The sequence below is a fragment of the Telopea speciosissima genome, chromosome 9 (assembly GCF_018873765.1).
Source record: "Telopea speciosissima isolate NSW1024214 ecotype Mountain lineage chromosome 9, Tspe_v1, whole genome shotgun sequence".
In the NCBI taxonomy this organism is placed as follows: domain Eukaryota; kingdom Viridiplantae; phylum Streptophyta; class Magnoliopsida; order Proteales; family Proteaceae; genus Telopea; species Telopea speciosissima.
The window spans coordinates 57,341,486-57,360,578 of NC_057924.1; the positions used below are offsets into that span (position 1 = coordinate 57,341,486).

General features: G+C 38.7%; 1 long non-coding RNA gene across 1 annotated transcript; it reads right to left on the reverse strand.

The window, feature by feature from the left end:
* Positions 1-1,841: 1,841 nt before the first annotated feature.
* LOC122640683 lies at positions 1,842-6,531 on the reverse strand. The gene is made up of 3 exons (XR_006329722.1): positions 6,521-6,531; positions 2,034-2,148; positions 1,842-1,923 (listed from the first exon to the last, which is right to left on the reverse strand). It is a non-coding gene; the product is annotated as an uncharacterized LOC122640683 (long non-coding RNA).
* Between the last annotated feature and the right edge of the window lie 12,562 nt (positions 6,532-19,093).

A 19,093-nucleotide genomic window follows, 5' to 3' on the forward strand; every position in this document is an offset into this window, starting at 1 on the left:
GCCATCAACCTTCGCCCTCCAATTGCAGGTACCATAAGCAACTCTATAAGGGTGTGTTTGGTTCGATGAACCAATTGGTGGTTGCATTGATATTGGTGAGGAACCAATTGGTGTTCCACCAATGGATCCATTGTCCTGACAGATTAAACTGTTTGGTTACCCTGAGTCTGTTAGTTGAATCATCCTAAAAAACTATTTGGTTACCCTGAGTCTGTTAGTTGGATTCTATTTGGATTTATATGAAAAACTTTTTGGTTACCCTGAGTCCTTCTAAATTATACCAAAAAATACTTATAAAATCATTTTCTCTTACCAACCTTAACATAAAATTAAAATATCTCATTAATATAACTAAAGTAATTATAAAATTATGTCAAATTTCAAAGATGTCATTAAAAATTGGGTTCTTGTGTGGATTAGTGCCATAACTAACTATGCTATAAACATTTGAATAATAAGGGCCTTGGTGAATTCGAACCACTATCCCCTTGGAACATGCTCATGTTCCAAGTGTTCTACCAATTTGAGCTAAAGACCCATCAAGTAGTATTCAATCAGTGGAGACAAAAGGGTATTTCAGCAGCTAAGATGAACTAGGGAAATACATTTTCCAAATGAGTTTTTTCTCAAGCTGAGTAAACTAAACTAGGCCTACAAAGATACTAACACTCAATTAACCTTCTCAAAAGGATTTGCTGCATGGATCCATTGTTATAGCTGTCATAAGGTATTACTAGCAAAAAACACTTTAAGTTCTAAGCTTACAACAGATCGAATTATTTGGCTTCAGGTTCTAAGCAGACAACAGATCAAAGAAGCACACAACAGATGAATTGAGATAACAATATGATGGGAAAATGATTCAAGTAAATAATGAGCAGCACACCCATTTACTTGTTAGAAAATATAAAGAAAAGTATTGACAAAATTAAATGAGGAAATTTTCAAAATTACATATTTTATAGTGCAATATTCTATAGCGGGAGCCTCGCGTACTAGGACACTCTACATATTTTATAGAGGAATAAAAACCAGGTTAATGCAAACCAGTTTCCAAAACAGAAAACTAGCTCACAAAAGTTTGGAAAATAGAGAAGCAAAACCAGAATTTGGACCAAGTCTGATAATATAATAGAGAAATCTAGAAGAATGCTTGTACACCTGGGAGAAAGAATAGCAGAACTAAAACCAAACATCCATCGACCAGAAACCTTAGAACTGATAACAGAAATTCAGAAAGCAGTGTATTCAATTTAGACTCAAAACAGAACAGAATTGGACCTTGAACATAATAATATATGCCACAGGGTAGAGAGAACAGAAAACTCTGACCTGTGATTAAGAGAAAGAAAGATAGGAAGACAGCTAGGCTAGGAATCCACCTAAGCCCCACTGGAATCCACCACGTACACCACAGAATCCACAGCAAGTGTCCACTGAATCTACGGCAGCATAAATTTCAAGAAAACTGAAAGCTATATCCCTAAATGGCTGGCAACATACATATATAGACTCTCAAAATATGACTCCTAACATGACTAGAAATAGCCAATACCAAGTTAACAACTAATAATCAAATTAGTTACTTAATTAATCATAGAAGACTTGAACAACTCCTGCTCTAACTAGGACTCCAACTTAAACTAAATAATAAAGTAAATCATGTATTCCCAAAGTCCTGCCCTTATTCTAGGCCTATCACAATGGAAACCCATTGGACCAAAGCCCCAACATGTATAGAACCCAACCCAAGGCGTATTTCCACTAAAATAGGACCACTTTTGTAATTTTCTTGCATCACAGGTTAATCTCTAAAGCCATCAATTAATTGTTTTAGTTTCGTTCCACGAAATGCATACCTGAAGGAAGAGGCTAGTCAACTTTGGACATTCAAGCTTCAAAATTTCCAAGGAGTAACAATTGCTGAGAAGATAGAAGCAATGGTGAAAAAATTAGCAGATGAGAATACCACCAAAAGTATGAGCAGAAATTAGCAAAAGATAAGCTTGTCAAAGGGGAAAGAAGAAATGCACCTCAAATTAAGAAAGCTTAGATTGGAACAAGCAACATCTACTTCCTTCAGATTTGCAGACAAAGATAGGTTTAATGATAACAGAAGTAAACAACGGGCCCTTGGAGGAATGACAACTTTCTCAATGTTTGAACACCCTACGCAGTTCAGATTCTGCAGTAAACAGTCCGGCTGCTCAATTTGCTCCTGGATGATCTCTAGAGATCAGATTGCAGATGAGCCATCAAAGCTAGATAACTCAAAAAGTTGGCCACCACTATAACCCCAGTTCAGGTCATGCATATTCACACATCCATTCAGGCTCACATGGGTCAGATGTGTACAGCAAGCAAGAAGCTCCTCTATTGCAGAATGGCAAAGGCTTCCTTCCATAAGACAAGTCTAGCTCACGAAGGGCTGGGAGAACACCTTCCTTATAAAGAGCCTCCAAAGAAGAGTCGGTCAGATACTTGCATGCTTGTAATTTTAATACCTGTACAAAATGGAAATGAAAAGAGAAACAAGATTATCATTCAATGCATACAGTTTGAATCATTCCCCAACCAACAAAATAGATGAAGCGTAAGTGGACATGTAGGAAAATTTTGACACGTTATCTGTCTCCTGTTTATCTGCTTCTATATTTCCAGTATTATTTTAAGAAAAAAATAGTGAAACAACTATTGAGCTGGGCCTAGCTCAAAGGGCACCTGATCTTGAGCCACATGGAGGGAGGATATGACCAATCTAAACCACTGGATAGCCACATGTCAAATTTGGCTGTCTAAACAAATCATATGACCAACATTGTATTGAAATTCTTGTCCTGCATTTTGAGCAATTAACCATCTAGTCCACTTGCTAACTTTTTTCTTGTATTTCAAACCCTTAATTTTGCCCCGAGGCAAACTCCATCCAGCTTGAAATTTGTCAGGTGCACCAAATGTAATCGTTAGGCAAGCTGCCCGGCGGTGGCAATATAAACTGCCACTCCTGCACCTGCTACAACACACAACGATTATTTTGCCACCAGCATCCCTTTACTAATAAATCGAACTCAACTATCTGATAATTGGGGTTGTGGTAGCAGAAATTTGACTTTACTAGCCATTTGACCTGCCAAACTCCTATGATTTTTCTCTCTACAAGCAACAATGGAAAGACAATTTCTTACATGTTTTAGGCAATCCGAATTTTTTTTGGGTACCTGAGAATATCAGCAAGGATTTTGTTGATGTGGGCAGTTTAGATTGGTAATACTCCTCGTCATGGACACGTGGTCGCAAACGACGCTCAAATCGGAGCTAAAACGAAGAAGTTATGGCCTAGATTCTATTTTTGGGTGTTCTGGTTGGTCATGAAGATAAAAGATTCTGATCGATAAGACCATTTTCATCTGAGATTTTAAAATTTCAATGAGTGGTCCAGATTTATTGTGAAAAGGTAAACCATGTGGTCCCTGAATATGTGCAGCGCCTATGTAGAGAAGTGCCTAGAAAACATTCTTTTTGGGAGGATCATATGAGCCCTGCCAGTTCAAGATATTATTGATGACGATCCAATGGTCAAAGATCTTTCCCGCCTTCACCGACTGATTTGACGCTCGTAGGCTGCCGTACGAGACAGCCAATAGGAGCGCGATACGTCAATCATGCATATTGCAGAATCAAGATCTGACGGACGTTGATAAATGTAATGATGCACTAGTGCTACATGGAATCAAGCGTGATCTGATGCTTGCATACACAGCCCTCGAGATTCCATTTCGAACTCTACAAATGGCCTAACTTCAAAACGCGATATCTCCCTCATCCGAAGGCCAAATGAGGTGTTCCAAATTTGCTTTTTCTCATCTCTCTGAGTTCTATCCATCAGCAGAACCAGAAGACTGGGGTTGCAGCTTCTATGGAGCAAAAATCACAAAAACCCTTCTCCCCTCTTGTTGTGTGTATTGAGGGCTTCACCAACCCCATCCATGTAGTCCATTAAGCTGCCATAATGGAGTGTGTGCACTATTAGTCGAATCTATGTTGGTGGTTGCATAAAAATGGAGTGAAAGAAAGGGGAAGAAAAAAAAGAAAGGGTAGAAGAAGGAAGCAAGGAAGGAAGGAAGACAGAAAAAGGGAAGAAAAAGAGAAGAAAAAGCAAAGAAGTTGAAGTTCAATATCAAATCTGGTGGAGGAAAGAAATAAAGAAGAAAGAAAGAAAAAGGAAAAAAGGAAAAGAAAAGAAAAGAAAAGAAAAGAAAAGACAGGAAACAAAACGAAAAGAATGAAGAAGGGAAGAAGAAGAAAGTGGTTTCCCACATTGCCAGGAACCACTCCAGGGCATTAGTAATTAAGCATACTTGAAGATTCCAGTTCTCCATCAAATTGAGAGAATTTGAAGATTCCAGTGAGCCACCAGAGTTGTCAGACTCAATCTACGGATACCAGGAATCAAAGACACTGCATGGTTGTGAGAATTTCTATCTCTTGACCTAGTAACTTTTGTATTTCGGTATTCATTGTATATGCTAGCAGTAGGGATGCATGTTGAGACCTATGCTAGATGTGCTTGACATTGTAGGACTTGGCTCCTGCCAATCCGGGCAGTAATGCTGCATGTGCAGTACTTGAGATGAGGCGGTGTGCATTTACCGCCTTACCCCTGCTCAGGCAAGGCGTTGGGCAGGGGTAAGGCGGTCAATGCGCACTACCTCATCTCAGGTGCTGCACATGGCTGCACGCTGCCGGGATTGACAGGATCTTTTTCCGATATTGTAGGGCATTCATATAAGCCCAAGTATTTTTTATTGAGTTGTTCAGTTGCATCTGGACACAGTGTTGGTTACCAATGGGTACTAGGAATCATTGGGGGTAACACCATTGTCTCTATACTTAGGGATAGAAGCAGGTCAGATGTCCTAACTCATAGGTGTGACTAAAACATCATCTGCCGTGGGTGCGGCCTCTCAGTTTTATGCTGGAAAAATTAGTGACGAGTAGATTTTGAGGTCTGAGTGACCATTACTCTGTGCACGTAGGCAAACTACCGAAGCATGTAACTTTTTGTGTTGTGGATGCTTGCTTGCCTTTGTTAGAAGTGTTTTTTTGCAGGATGGGTGTACACACCTGGTAGAGCCTTTGACTGTCAGGCTAGGGTGTGTATGTGATTGTCTGTGCCAGCGGTGAGGTTCTCCAACAATGTGTGTGGTTGAGTGCTAGTATTGTGTGATAGCAACGGCTCTTGGCAGTAGTATCAGTGACTGTGGTTGTATGTGATTGTGTCAGGATTACTAGTTAGAGTGTGGTTGTGTGCCTGTGTACCTTTTGAGAAGTCTGTGCGGGTGGTTGTGGTGAGTGTTAAAGATCTCAACAGGTGAACAGGGAGTGAAATTGTTGAGGGAAAATGTTTTTATAGTCCACTTATTCACCCTCCCCTCTCTATGGTCATCACTGTTCAACATATCTTTGGATACGCCCGTTCAACCTAATTATATGACCTAATACCCTAACTAGTTGCAATACATTTGAGATTAAATTTTATTTATATTTAAGGTTAACTGTTAGATTCGGCACAATTGAGAGAAGTATGTACCTTTGGATACTCCCACTTATCTCAATCATGGGATTGTCTTTAATGTCTTAAAATATTAGATTCTTTTACGATGTCATTTCTTTAATGATGTTTGAATTTATTTATTTATTTTTAAACAAATAAAGGTGGCCATAATGATGACCGCTGGTCACTGGAACCCGACGGGTAAAAAATCCGGATCTTCAAAACAGGTTCAGGTCATGGGCCCAGGTCAGGTTTTGGTTGGACCGGTTTGGTTCAACGGACAAATCATATAATGACTACAATGTCTCCTTCTTTAACCTCAAGTCAAGAACGAAACTGTCCGTGAAAAAACTAGTCGGCCGATGAGGCATCTACAACCACCCCCCTTTTTTTTTTAAGAAAACATTAAACCAGACTAATCAAGATGGAAACATCCCTTTGCATCTTGTAGCCATCTCCCAAGATCAACATTTTCTGGAAATTCTCAAAAAAGATGAGAGAATGAACCAGTTTGTCATTAACAAGAAGAAGATGACAACACAAGAAATCATGAGCTTGGGAGTGATTACATATCTGACAAGTGCCCGAGAGGAAGAAGATGTTGGCGAAGAGGAGTAATGTGAGTGACCACAGTGTTGAAGATGGGGCCAGCTAATGGCGTTGTGGAGAAGGTAAAAATGAGATCCTGATGAAGCTAATCATCAACTAGTAAGATTTGTCGTAGGAGGTGTACCATCAACCGATACTGTTGTTGTTCTTTGAAGAGCTCCTGGTTAAGGAGAAGCCTGGAGAAATCCTCAGAAAAATTGGATATTGCAAAGGACTCATAATGGGGCCCAAGGCCATGAAGTAAGCTGAGGATCACATATTGATCTGAAACCGGACTAGCAATGGTAGCAAGATAACAGGGTTTGAATATAAGACTTGTTTAATTTTATAAATTTTCCACTATGATCATTACTTTACCCTTTTTTATGCATTGTACACTTCTTTACCTATTTTTGAAGTGTTGTTGATTTTGAGCAGGGGTGTAAATTTCAGGCCCGGCTCGGACCTGATTATTAAACGTGTTGGACTTAAGCCCGACACATTTAAGTTCTTGAGCCTTGATTGATCAGTTAAGTCTTTTAGCTTTAAAAAAGGGATAAATTAATTATAAACAGCCTTAGCCCAACCCTTTAGGGCTGCAACATTTAAAGCCCGTCCAGATTTAAATATGTCCATAGCCCAGTTAAGACCCGGTTAAAGTCTGATTCTAGTATCCAATTATAGCCCGAGTCCGACCGAGTTCGATTATCTAAATGGGAGGTCACAGTGCAGGCCTCAACCTTGGTTAAGCCCGATTAGGTCCGATCAAGACTGACCGGTTGACACCCCTAACTTTGGGTGTCAAAATAATGAGCCCCACATTAAGTATAGTCCTAGATGTACCCCATATTAAAGCAATTACTTACACAATGAATTAGTCTTTTCGGATCAAAATTAGCCATGATCGATCCAATTTTCATGGATTAAAATCCATTGCAGTGCACTGCAATGCGGGCTTGAGAGCTCAACATGTGGATGATGCTTCATCTAATGGTGCGAGTTCGATTAATCCATTTTTCTTTTCTTTCTTTTTTTCTTGAGCTCGGTACCATTTGATGTTACACTGATCCACGTGTCGAACTCTCAAGCTCACACTACAGGCTTGAGAGATTCACACCCAAAACCAAAGAAATAAACATACATTAAATCAAATTATTCAACCAAAAAGAGAGATTATTGATTTTCTTTTTGTTCTTTTTAAAATAATTATAAAAATAAGGGTACTATTATGAGGTACAAGTAGGGATTTGGAACTAAATAGCTTTCAATTCTTCAAATTAACAAAAGGGATCTTTGAACAAAGATGATCTCTCCTCGATCATGGAACAGTCTTCATCCTCTTGGACGCAGGTAATTGGGATTCTTCCTTGTCAGGTAAGAACTTGTCATCATCAACAAGAGCATCATTTAAAAACTGAATAAACTCATTGTCTTCATCAGTGAAGAGTTTATTTCCTGGGGATTCAGAAGATTCAATAGACATTAATGAAGAACAAATCCAGCTCTCTAGTGTGGCTGTTTCCCATGACTGAATAAACTCATTGTCTTTTAACCACAACTCTTCTGAGCTCAACAAAGGTGAAACTGCTAATACTGGCTGGTCAGCTACTTGCTGCTGCTCCTGCTGCTCATGTTGTTGTTGTTGGTAAGTTTCAACCGAAACTATGCCGTCATCATCTTGGTGTTTCTGCTCATGTTGTTGTTGCTGATGAATCCCCTCCTCCATTGTTTCCCATGACTGAATAAACTCATTGTCTTCATAAGTGAAGAGTTTATTTCCTGATTCAGAAGATTCAATAGACATTAATGAAGAACAGTTCCAGCTCTCTGGTGCTGCTGTTTCCCATGACTGAATAAACTCATTGTCTTTTAACCACAACTCTTCTGAGCTCATCAAAGGTGGAACTGCTACTACTTGCTGCTGCTGCTGCTCATGTTGTTGTTGGTTAGTTTCAAAGAAAACTATGGCTTCATCATCTTGCTGCTGCTGCTGCTCATGCTGTTGTTGTAGCTGATGAATCTCCTCCTCCATTGTTTCCCATGACTGAATAAACTCATTGTCTTCTAACCACAACTCTTCTGAGTTCATCAAAGGTGAAACTGCTACTACTTGCTGCTGCTGCTCATGTTGTTGTTGTTGTTCAGTTTCAACGAAAACCATGCCTTCATCATCTTGCTGCTGCTGCTGCTGCTGCTCATGTTGTTGTTGTTGGTTAGTTTCAAATGAAACTATGGCTTCATTATCTTGTTGATGCTGAGATAGGTTGTTTTGTTTTCCGGATTGGTGTGTAAGAATCTCCTCCTCCATTAATATTGAACCATAAGTAGTAGTAGTATTGCAAGAACTACTTTTTCTTCCACTGTTGCTGATCCTACACAATGTCCACTCTTGAAACTCTTTCTTAGTAGGGTTTTTAGGATCCACTAAGTTATATTCATGCATTATCCAACTTGTTTTAGACCCGCCATTTTGATGGGAACTGCAGGTTTTCTTACCTTCATCATCACCTTCCTTGAGGACATAATAAACAAGACTTTTCTTCATACCTAACACATTTCCATGGTTATCCACCACTGGTTTCCCCGAAGAAGTTGATTTCCAAAAACCCATATCACCATTAATCCTCCGATTAGGTCTCCAACCATTTGCATTCTTTTTCGTCATTCGAACAAAAAAGTAAACAGCTCCATCTCTCTCCATTCTATAAGCAGCACCTTCAGTAGAAACCATAAGAAGCCATGGATGCTTGCTGTATACTTCACTACACTCGATCACCGCCGTTGAAGAGAACTGCTTATGAACATAATTAGGGTTGCCTGAACAACTCCAAACCTTCTTGGCTAAATATTCACAGATAAGCTCCTTTTCAGTTGGGTTGAATCTAAACCCAACTGGAATACTAATCTCTGAACTCTCAGACATCTTAATTAAAAATTTCTTCTTTCAATCTCCTCCTGTCTTTTTCTTAGATTAATTTTTTTTCTCAGCAATCTGGTCGGAAACCTATTCTTATTATATATTTGTATATTACGAGGTACAAGTAGAGATTTAGTTATAATAAATCATAATTGCATTAGGATTTAGTTAGTTAGTTAGTTACGTAGGATCTTGACGGCTTTAATGAGAGGAAGTACGAGTTAGTTAGTTAGTTACGTAGGATCTTGGCATGGTGTGCTTTATAGTCAACACGTGTCCGACAAATGAGAACTGTGAGCTGGGAGATATAGCAGCGCCTTACTTAATTAACATAAAATAAAAAGAATGCCGAAGGTTGAAGCACCCCGTCGCCTGATACGTGTCGCTCTGTAGTAAATTAATAATGATCTTTAATTAAATATTAAGGGAGATTATATTATCTAATCCAAATAGTATTCACTACCAAGAAGATCATATGGTTCAACCCGGTCCGTTTGGTTCTGACAGGAGGGTCCAATTGAGTTTATTTTCAATCAGATGGATCAACTCCATCTGACCTTCTCCACGTGTCTTTGTTAACATTCACAAAATGTTTTAAGTAAAAACATAAAATATATATATGAGGAGGAAAAGATCTGACCGTCCAGTATAGTGTTTGGGAGATTAAAAAATGGATGGCCAGATTCTTGCCTATTGTAGTGATTAGCGTGGTTAATCACTTAATCCAACGTGATCTTTGGCCAATAGTATGAGCCATGAGGTATAGTTTAGTGAAAAATAAAGAATAAAAAATAAAAAGATTGGTCGGAATCATGGTTTGTAATCTCAGATTGCTTATGGTTACAAACTTGTAATCTCAGATTGGATCGGCTGATATTGGCTGGATTGGATTAGTATAGGCTGAGATCGATCCGATCCACCCATACAGATAAGGGTAAAAAGGTAAAAAAAAATTATTTTTTTTCTTTTCTTTTTTAATAAAAAAACAGGGGCAAAGTTTCAATTCGGTTTATGGTATCAGTTTCAATTCGGTTCAGTTTGGTTTGCAAAACCGGATATAGACTGGTTTTGGGTAGGGATTAGTCAGGGAAATTCCCTTTGGCACTACGGAGTTGCATCCATATTCCCACTGGAATCATTTACAGAAGTGCAAAAGCTCCAACTCCTCCTTCGTCATCGATCTGGTCATCTACCCTACCCAATATTACCCATCTCAAGCTTCGACCCTCTCTTTGATCAGATTAGGTACTCATATGGTGTGCCCAACGAAAACGATGAAAGAGAGTGGTGTTTGTAATTTGGGGTTTTACCCTCAAGGGTATTATGGGAAGTTCGGCCCGTGGTAAGGGTAATTTTGCCATTATAAAATAATTAACAGCGACTTAACTACACAGATATAATGGAGTGGACTAAGTTGAAATAAAATCATAAAGTATGGGGTGTCTGATATTTTGCCAACGTTTGGGATGTCCGTGATATATTGTATACTGACAGCGGGTGTCTGAAATTTTTCCTAAAATAAATCCCAAATATCCATAAGAATGGAATGGCACCAGTATACACAACCAATCATTATGCACAATAATCTTAGAAACAAAAGTATTTGTTACCAAACCAGATCCACGAAGGATATTTTCACCAAAAGCGTTGATTAAAACACCTTGGGGATGCCAAGGATCAAGCCAGAAAAGAGTATTAGAACCATTACTAATCTCCCATTTAACATGTTGCTCAACAAAACATTTAATGCCTTAACCCTGTTCAGCCAAACCCACACAACTAACCTTCAAATCATGGTCAAACAGGGTCAACCCCATCAGGCCCGGCCCAATCAAGGTCAGATCGGGCCGGGCTAGGGTAAACCCTGACAGGGCTGGGCCTCAATCGAGGGTTTGTTAGGCCTTGACAGGACCGGGCTAGGCTTGGGCCGACTTTAAAACCCTAGGGTTGGGCTGAGATTTTAGCCAGCTGGGCCCAACCCGGCCTGTTGACACCCCTAAGATAAGCTGAATATTTTTAACTTAGATTAAATAGGTGCATAACATGTATAAACACATATATAACAAATGTATGGTCTAAGAAGACCAGTTCTAGGAGGGCGTTCTGGGGGGTGCATATCACCTTCCCCAAATGTAATTGACACTTACCCAGTGATTTAGGGTAGACCTGTCGTTGAGTTTGGAGTTAATTTAGCGCCCCTCCTTCAATGCAGGGACATCATTAGTGGGTCCAAAATCCTAATAATCTAGGTGGAGACTCTCCTTTTCCCTAGTCCACCCTATTATGTGTGAAGGTACCATTGCGAGGTACCAGACAATAGTCCATGCTCCTGACCCCTGGGTGTGCTCATTGAATCTTCGTCCAACACACTTACAATAAAAGGTAATTTGAATCTTCAAAACTTATCTTCAAACCTTAAAATACAACAACTAGTAGTCTTGCACATGAGGTTGATGAAGATGCTATATTTAGAACCATGGCCCGCTCCACTATGTATGTATGGACATGAGATAAGGAGCAACTATGATCCTGAAAGGTGCACAAGGCTTTATCTTCTCTAGGACAGATATAGACAATTTTTGTTTATTAATAATAGAAGATTGTCACAAGATGATCCTTCTGATTTGAATATGGAAATCTATCAAGATAATTTATCTGTGGTGATTTACAATCTTATAGTTCCTGGAAGGGAATTAATCACACATTATTATTAGCCATGGATTTTGCAAAGATATGGTTGGTGAAATTTTCTTTGTTGAAAAATAGCCATTGATGTGCCACAATACCTGACCAAAATCTAGATTTATACAGTTCTACCAAAAAAATCCTAGATTTATACAGATTTTTGCCAATCCAAAGATAATGATTTGGGTGAGCATTGGCTTTGAATTGGCCAGAACTTCAGTTGGGGTTTGAAACTAAACATTTGGAAGACTACACTCTTCTACTGTGATTTGCAGTGGGGAAACAATGTTCATGGTCATTTTGATGTGTTTATGGTTTCGAGAGATAGTGATAGATGTGATGATACTTGCTTTTGGTGTGCTAGGGTTGATGGCTTGTATTCTAGTACCAATGGAGATACCACCCCTAAGTTATTTTACAAGTGGTCAACATAGTTTCTTACTTTGTTAATAAATGTATTGGTCTTGTTCTTAAGGATTAAACGTCCTTGTTTATGATAGATAGACTTAAAAATAAAACTATGATCAGGATGATGGTGATGGTTATTAAATTGTGTATCTTATTCACCTTATTATAGTGATAATATCTTCTTTTTTTTTTTTTTTTTTTCTCGCCTATAGTTTTGATATCTTATTGTATAGAAGAGGAGAGGGACTATACAAACCAAAAGGATCCTGTCCAGCACCATGCCCAAGCTGCATGTGTAGCGCTGGACACAGTGAGGCATGAAAAGACTGCCTCACCCTGCTCAGGCAAGGTGCTCGGGTAGGGTGAGGCGGTCTCTTCACGCCTCACTGTGTCCGGCGCTGCACTTGTAGTCTGGACAGGGTGCTGGATAGGAGCCGAGTCCCTATACAAATACAGCCAACAAGTATACAAGCTACTAAGGTGTCAATCAAGAGGTTCGGTTCATTTTTTTTTTATTTTGGTGTGAGTTTCGGGGAAACCGAAACTAAACCAATAAGGACTGCTCGGTTTCGGTCCGGGTTAGACTCAGGTTCTATTTGGTTTGTGTTATCGATTTCAATTTGGTTCAGTTTGGTTTGAAAACCGGATATAGAGTGGTTTTGGGTAGGGATTAGGTAGGGATTTTAGGGTTTGGGGGTTGGTTTCAGTGTTCGGTTCGGTTTGGTCTTGTCACTCGAACCAATCGGTGACACATCGGTTTAGCTCGAACCAAGCTGAAACTGAATGGAGCTCTAACCCCTAAACCGAAGCCAAATCGATAAGGCATCTGTTCAGCTTGGATAAGGCTCAATTGGGTCGGGTCAGGTCAGTTTGATCGGTTCGATTTAGGTGTTGATACCCTTACAAGCTACCTCTCATAGAGTCGACCTCATGGGTTGAAAAGGCATAGAATTTTTTTGGCCCGAATGTTATCCGGGATCTAGAAACCCTTAAGAACAAAGGGAGGGACATAACCCACCTTAGCCCCTAAAAAGGTATATTAATAAAACCCACCTTTCTACAAAGAAATAAATAAATAAATAAAACTCGCCTAGTAGTAGGATTGGATTCAGCTCGGATAGTGCTATATCCGCATCCGCATCCAATTAGCTTTTGGACGGATACAGACACGGATACAATTCAGATATTTTGTCCATTTACATGTAAATATAGCTTTTCGGACAGGTATAGTCTATCCGTATCCGCATCCGTTTAGCATTCAGATGGATTCAGATAGTGCTAAACAAAAACGGACGCAGATACGGAAACAAATTTCGACTAGTCGTTTAAACCCTACCTAATACCTTAGAACAGCAAAACCGGGGACCAGAAATCAATTCCCATAAAGGCAAGAGACTGACTTTCCATTACCCAATCACCCATAAACTTTTTTTTTTATTTCGGTTTTTTAATATCAGGTTAATACCGGTTTAGATCGGTTTTGTTTTCGGGTTTGAGCCACAATGCAATCTTAAACTCATAATTTGTAGTGAGCAAAGATTTGATAAAAACACTTCAATTCACCTTCCCAAGTCAAAACAAGTATACAACTAAAAATAAGAAAATTGATTTGATATGTTCATGTTGTAATCCGAACAAAGAAGAATAAATTATGTGGGGAAGAATGGAAGACAATTAATATTCAAATCAATGAATAAATAGAGTTTGTAGAGAAATCATTATTACAAATCATATAATTATTTATCATTAATTGTAAGGGAAAGATAATTAAAATTGAAATCAATGAATGGTTTGAGAAGATAGTTAATATTGAAATCACAAAATAAACCCTACTATCAAATAATTTATTTGACAATCAACTAATTTTGTATAGTAAACAAGGAGATCAATGGAAGAAGCATGGTTACAAATTAATTTCCATTTTTTCATAACCTCCTACTCATTGACTGGTACATAACTCATTCAATGTAAATCAGATTTAAGCAATCTTGGATTTGTTGGAAAGCTATCAAAACAAAGTTTTCTAACAAATCCAAGATTACTTAAATCTCATTTATATTGAAGGAGTTATGTTCTGGTCAAATCTTATTCGATACCATGTCCAAAAACAATATACAGTATCAAACTTGGATCAAAATCACAAGTAATATTTTTAGTGTTCTCTATGTGAAACTTGCATGGATTAAGTTTAAAATGTCAAAAATAAGCAACACAATAAGAATCAGAGCAAAAAAACAACTTCTAGGCCTCGAAACCAAGGTTCAAGTTAGCTTGGAGAAAGTCCTAAGTTTCGACCGAGATATGGTCAAAACTGAGACGAACTCGTTTTCTGACTGGTCGAAACCTAGTCAAAACCCGAGTTTTAGAACCTTGCTCGTGACTCACGAGTCGTGAGTACTGATGCAACAAACAATGAAGTTAATTGCAGCTGTGCAAGCAATTTCACCCAAAAATGCCACAAAAACTAAGATTTGGGGCTTGAGAAAATTAAGGAATATCAAACATAGTGGGAAACATATTTCCTAAAATGTTCAGAATTTTATCACTCTTGTGATATTTTTAATATTTTTGTAACTGAAAAACGACCTCTATTAGTAAAGAAAATAAATAAAATATATAAAAATAAAACAAATATAGAAAAATACCCTTGAAGCGAGGAAGTGCCTGGGATCAGCTTGGGTAACCTTTTTTTTTATTTTTTTATTTATGAATTGCTTGGATAACCTTATTTGGCAGCAAATCGTCGCCAGAAACCTCCAAAAGCCGCTCCAAGTGTGGTTGCTCTGAATGGCAAGAATGATGAACAAGGGGGGGTAGTTGTGAAATTTTATATGACTATGAAAGCATGATCTGGGGATTTATCTAGCATGGATTGAAAGAGGGAAGAACGGGCTTCACAAAGGTATTTTGTTCGTGAATATTATCGGTCTCTAAGCCTTCCAAATTGCACCATATTTAGAGGCCAAAACGTGTTCGAGGAAATGTCTCAAAGACCCTTGACAGCCTTTATGGCAGTGGGACAAGAGGCTGGCGAGCTTGACCTGCGTGCATGGCACGCTGGCAGGTTGCGGCTAGGTGCATGGCCATGGCCTGTGCTCGTTGGCCTTAGGCCTTGTAGCCTTTGCTGACGGGCCTAAGCTGTCGACAAACCTAGCTAGGTTGGGTTAGGACGGGTCGGGTTAACCCAGTTTGACACTGTTCGGGCAAATTTTTTTTATTTTTATTCCATTTTAAGGGTCCACATTCAAACATCAATATCTTTTGATCCAGATGGCCGTTTTTTGCATGCTATATATCGACACGAAGGTCGCAACACGTGCTTTCCATACGTACAACTGATGTCGTCAGATTTTGCGGCAAAATCGCATAAATAAAGAGAAAAGTACAGAAATGGTGTTTCACATCGATCAAGGTCCAAATGGTACCAAAATTACACAAAATTATGTGAAAGCACAGTATGACAAAATATGGTCATCTAAATAATTTCGGGTCACATCGGGTGGTTCGGATACCAAGAACCGTGCCAAGGGTAAAATGGTCATTTTTGTAAAAATTGCCAAATTGGAGTGAAATCTCACATATGGATTTAAAATGGTTAAATAAGACTATCTTAGGGGTTTAGGCTATATTTTGGACGGTTTGGTTACAAAAAGTGGGGTAGGGGTAATTTGATAATTCTTGCCATTCAGTCACTACACGAGTTACGACATTGACCATCATTGCCAAGACACACTTCGAAGGTGTCAAAATATGGTGTCTACACCGGATGGGGTCTATCTCCCCTCTTATTACAGGTACTAGGGAAATGGACCGGGCAGAGAATTGCATAAGATAATTTTTCCCTTAAATCTCTCTATTTGATAATTACTTCCCATCAAAATAGCTATTTTAGAGATGGTGTGAGTTCAGATCGGACTCCTCTTTTGGATGTGAGTTCCAGCTCTAGGGGTGGGTCTCACGCCCCCATGGAGGAGGGTTCAGATCTATCCCCACCCATCCCATGTGGGTAACTGATCCGGACTCCAGATGGTGTTGTGTACATCCCCACTTTCCTTTATGTTGATGTTACCGAGGTCACATCAGCTTTTAGGAGATTCCTCTCAGCATCCCCATGTTGCTCTTTCTAGTTTTCTTCATTCCTTGTATTTGTCTATAAATAACTCTGCAATCTATAAATAACTCTGCAATCAGTTACAAAATGTTAAAAAATGGTAGGCTTTATTCTCACTTGTCCATAATGCTACTCATCTCAATGCATGCACACTATATATAAACAAATACAAGTAATTTCAAGGCATTCATCGGAAGTGATTCGCATGATAAAAGCAATTAAAGATCCATCATCAAATGATAGTTATAAAGATAGCATAATTTTAATTGAAATGGACCCGGGGGAGTAGGGGAATGGGGAAGGGGATTACTTAGTCCAGGATATTGAAATAAATTTGAAAGCTAGAACCAACCAATTCACCGATTCTCATTCATTAGGTTCATTAATCTCACCCTCAACAGCCCGCTTAGTAAGTCCTTTCCTTTTTCTACAAAAACAAAAAAAAAAAAAGGTAAATCCTTCCCCTAGGGGAGAGAGAGATGAAAATTAGTTCATGTCTACAAAATTGGATTACCTTCTTTCCACTTATTCTTGGAGTCTTGCCAAAAAAAAAAAATCATAAATACCAATCAATTGGTAAACAGATCAAGAATAGAAGAAATAAAAGCAGATATATCAGTTGGGGAAAAGAACGCAACCTGATCGTGTGGCCCTTGCACCTACACACAGGGAGTGTGAAATAACCGCTCTGCCCTCCCATGGAAAGGCAGAAATCCCACACCTCATGATGCTTGTACGTATACTCCCATTGGCCCCCGTGCTAGTGCAGCGGCCACATGACCCAATAACATTCTCTTGCTCTATCAATTATAACAAAACAAAAGTGAAAAGTTTCGTGTATAGCCATGCACCATGCACGGTCACACACATAAAACGTGGGATGGGGACAAAAGAGGGATACTATATACTACATTGGTGTGAATTGGTATGAGAAATGCAAAACCTTAGAGAAGAGTCAGAGATCAAATTAAAAGAACATACTAATTAGAACGCAATCATATATCTTTAGGAGGTCTGATGGTTAAAAGTTAAAAACTTCCAATTCTCATTACCATCAATCACAATTTAGACAGGAAAAAAAAAAATTAATGTCTCCGTCATCCGCCAAATGAAGTATAGTGATTAGTTAGCCATTGCTTTCACATGATGCGGGAAATTAGGGGTGTAAGTTTGTTCCTATCGGTCCAAACCTGCCTTGAGTCTGAACAGGGCTTGGGCTGAGATACCTGGCCCTGAGGGTGGGTCATGACTGAAAATTCTAGCTTTGAGTCAGAGTCGGGTCGGGCCAGGGTTGAGGCCTTGGGCTGAGCCCGGCTCGACCCAGCTCAACCCTGTTTTAAGTTATACTATAAAATATATATTGATGTACTATATATATTATAAATTTTAAATGTCACACATATTTTGTTTTATGTATATTTATATTTTATTATAATGTTATTTTATAAAAAAATTTGATAATTTTCTCCTTGATTCAACCCAACTCAATTCAGTCCATGCATCTCTCCCTTCCCGCACTCCATGATAAGACCAATCAGGGTCATCCCCGCCTGATCTTGAGGACGGATCAGGGTTAGATTTTTCAAGCCCTATGTTAGGGTTGATTGTTGGATGTCCGAACTGTTACATGTCGGGATCTCCACCTAACACTATCGCATTACCAAGCTTTAAGAATTGGAGAACATAATAATCATAAGGGCCACATGACGAGGGAGAGAAAGTATTAATTTTGTCAGGCCAGCTGGAGTTCTTGATTATTTGATCTGTATACCCGCACATGGAGCTGCTATTGGAGCTTGGCTTTTTGGCTTGGCCTATGCCTCTTGATTGGGAAAGACCATGGCAGGAAATAGTAATAATGGGAAAAAGTTCTCAGTCCGGGAGTGTGGCCTACGCCAGCACTCCCATGAGTCTATCTCTCTACTCTCCATGTGAAAAGACATCTATGCCCCCTTATTTTAAGGAGGAGAGAGATAGACATATGGAAGAAAACTGCTTCCCTTGTTTTTATTAGTTTCATATTTGGAATGTTTCTTTAACTTAGATTTGTAATTCCTTATTTCTATTGTAAAGAAAAATAGAAAATATACTGTGAAAGTTTGGGAGATGAGTCGTGCAAGTAAACTCACAGGAATCCTAGGCAAGCTCTTTAGATGAGTTTCTTTACAACCAAAAAAGGGGGAAAAAATTAATCTCTACAGGAGTTGATCTGCTCAATAGAAATCCAGATAAAGCCACCAGGTTGAGTATGAAGCTATGACGTGATATAGCCTCTGCAGTATTCAAAGACATGTTACTCGGTAATAATAACCTCTAATAATACCTTTTGAGGGCCACTAACTTCTCATTAATTCTTCTTCTTTTATATTTGGATTTTTGCAGAAAACCACATTATTCCTTCTGCTTCTAGGTTCTCCTCTTTTGCATTTCTTATATCATCTTCAAAGCTAACCAAATTAATTAATAAATACCAAATTGAACACCACTTCAATTGTCCTTAAAAATAAAAAAAAAAAAACTAGGCAAAAAAAAGAAAGAAAAAGAATACATGTTTTGGGATTAACAACAAACATGACACTAGATAAAGTTAATGGAAAATTAAAACAGATTTCAAGTAGTCGATTCCATAATTAGTTGTGAAAAGGCTTAATTGAATTTTCATTTTTCCTACTATCCTTTTCCTTTACCATCATAATTATTGGCATTAAGGTTTGTATGGTGAATATTAAGCTTAGGGGTGTAAATGAATAGTTGAAATCCGTTTCTGTATTCGTATTCGAATCAATTTAGCATTATCCGAATCCATCCGAAAGCTAAACGGATGCGGATA